Genomic DNA, 3,083 nt, shown 5'->3' with positions numbered 1-3,083 from the left:
CCATGGAATACTATGCAGCCATAAAGAAAGATGGAGACTTTATGTCCTTCATGTTCACATGGATGGAGCTGGAGAATGTTCTTCTGAGCAAAGTATCACAGGAATGGAAGAAAAAGTATCCAATGTACACAGCCCTATTATGAAATTAATTTATAGCTTTTATATGAAATCTATAACCTAATTATAGCCTAAGAATACAGGGAAGGGGGAGGAAGAGGGTAGGGAGAATGGGTGGGAGGAGGGTGATTGGAAGGATCCTTTCTATGGTTTATCTTACAAGGGTACAAGTGAATCTTTCTAAGAGTAGAATATGAACGTCTTAACACAATAACCAAGAAAATGACATGAAGGCTATGTTAGCCAGTTTGATGAAAATATTTCAAATTGTATGTGAAAACACCACACTGTACCCCAGAATTGCATTAATGTACATAGTTATCATTCAATAAAAAAATAAAAAAAAGAAAAGTTTCAAAATGTCTTTTATGCTTTAAAAAACAGAAAAAGAAAACAATTTAGAAGAACTTACCTCTGTCATAACATCACGCATAAAATGTGATTTTGAGATGAAGACTTCTCCTTGAGAAATAAAAGCTTTTGGATTTAGCAGTCAGCCCTCACTTTCGTTCAGTAGAGTTGTCATTTTAGACCCAAGCTTTCCCCAGAGATAGTGATTCCACCAGGGGAAGCAATATGTGAAGTTATTGCAAGAAAGTTTTTATGTGAAATTGTGACTCCTGCCAGGGATGTCATATGTTTTAGTTAACTTTCTTCCCAGGAACTAGGAAAATTTCCCAAGCCCCAGATAAATACAGCTGGAATGGTGTTCAGAAGTCAGTAGTACTGAAGAGAGGGCCTGCATTTTACACACTCCATTTGTTTCTGGTTGAGATAAAGCCTCTATTCTATTTTTGCTTAAGGTGAAAGTCCAGTTCACTTTGAAAGTTATAAAGCTTTTCTCCATTGGAAGAAAATGATTAAGATTTCTGTCACTGCTATTACAATTTATACCATAATAAATTTTACCTAGGGAAGGTGATGGCCTCTGCTGGATTCCTTCCACAGGTCCCCAAGGAATAAAAACACGCAACTGGCAATGGACAGGACATTCTGCTTCGGCCTCTTCCTTCTCTCTCCTGCAGTGTTGGAAACTATCCCCTCACCCCCCCACCCGTTCTGTTGATCAGGAACTCTGCACTCTCGCAGTGCAACAGTAATTAATGTTTCCCATGTTGACTCTCAGGAACTACAATACCATGAAGTGCCCTTCAGAATTATCAAGGAGAAATTAAATTATGCTTAATACAGTTTTAGAGCAATTCTGCCCATGATTTAAAGCACCTCTACAGGTATGGGCTGGAGCTGGCTCATACTGCTTTGCAAGAGCTAATTGTTAAAAGGTAAGGAATTTTTCAAGCCAGATGTAAAATCTTTGACATTGAGCCGTGGTGGAAGTATTTGTATCATAGAAATTGGCGTCTGCTTAAAGTTAGGGCTCCTCCTCCAGATAAACTCGTTTATCAGCCTCCTATCGTCCGTACCTTCAAACTGTATAATTCAACTAATACCCATTAGCTGGGACAGCACATCTCCCCCTTGCTGGGCAATAACTTACTAATGAATTTTGCTAGTTTTGAAAAACCACTTAAGATCTGTATTAGTTTCCTGTTAGCTGCTGTAACAAATCATGGAAGTAATCTAAATGTATTCTCTCAAGTCACTGGGCTGACATCTAGGTACTGGCAGGGCTATGTTCCCTCCAGAGGCTCTGGAAGAGAATCTGTTCCTTGTCCAGCTCCTAGTGGCTATTGATGTGCCTTGGCTGTGACTGTGTCTCTCCAGTTCTCAAGTCAAGCATCTTCAAATGTCTCTCTGCTCTATCTCCACTAGTTTCATTGCCTTTTTCTTTCCATCTGTGTGTATGCCCATGTTTGTGTGTGTATGTATGTGTGTGGTGTCCATGTGAAAACTTCATCTGCCTCTCTCTTATAATGTTATCTGTGATTGCATTTAGGGTCCACCCAGATAACCCAGCATAATCTCCCCTATTTCAAGATCCTTAACTGTATTTCATCTAACAAAGCCCACCCTCCTTTTTCAGATAAAGTAACATTTACAACTTCTAGAGATTAGGACTTGTGTCTTTGGGAGGGCCACTTGTTAGCCTACCACAGGGGTAGGCTATCCATCTCAGTAGCCCCTGTACATACAGATGTGTACTATATTTGAGTCACATCCTTAGTGAACTACAAAGTCTTAACAGTAATGATAGTGGCAGCTCTTCTTTATTGAATACTTACTTCCTATGTACCAGGCAAAATACTTGATACCTAATAATCTCTTCATGTGATTATTGCTCCTTCCCAAATCAAGAAATATGTGTTCACATGTCATAAGTCAGGTGTTATGAAGCTGGTGATGCTGTGTTGCATTTGTGCAAATATAGTTAACAATACTTACAACTTATTGCAAAGTGTCAACAAGTTTAAAATAGTAACTTTAGGAGCCAGGCTTGGTGGCTCACACCTGTAATCCCAGCACTGTGGGAGGCTGAGGAGGGTGGATTACTTGAGCTCAGGAGTTTGAGACCAGCCTGAGCAAGAGGAAGACTCTGTCTCTAAAAAAACAGCCAGGGATTATGGTGAGTGCCTGTAGTCCCAGCTACCAGGGAGACTGAGGCAAGAGAATTACTTGAGCCCAAGAGTTTGATGTTGCTGTGAGCTTTGATCCTATGGCACTCTACCTAGTGCGACAAAGTGAGACTCTGTCTCAATAAAAAATAAAAAAATAGTAACCTCAGCACAGAGATTTTTGATGCAAGATACAAAGAAAAGAAATGAGAATTTATCTGTACAATAAACTCTTTCATGTTTTCTTGTCATGAAAGGTAATCATCTGTACATATACACAATAAATTTATCAAATTCTTTCTAACTTCATGGCATTTATCTTGAAAGTTGTTGAAGATATTCATTCTCTATGTCTGCTTGCAAGAATGCCCAAAATGGGCTCGGCTCCTATAGCTCAACCAGCTAAGGCTCCAGCCACGTACACCTAAGGTGGCGGGTTCGGATCCCCAGCCC

This window comes from Otolemur garnettii, unplaced genomic scaffold (genome assembly GCF_000181295.1).
Source record: "Otolemur garnettii isolate 467f Iridium unplaced genomic scaffold, OtoGar3 scaffold00095, whole genome shotgun sequence".
Lineage (NCBI taxonomy): Eukaryota > Metazoa > Chordata > Mammalia > Primates > Galagidae > Otolemur > Otolemur garnettii.
This window is presented reverse-complemented; position numbering follows the sequence as displayed.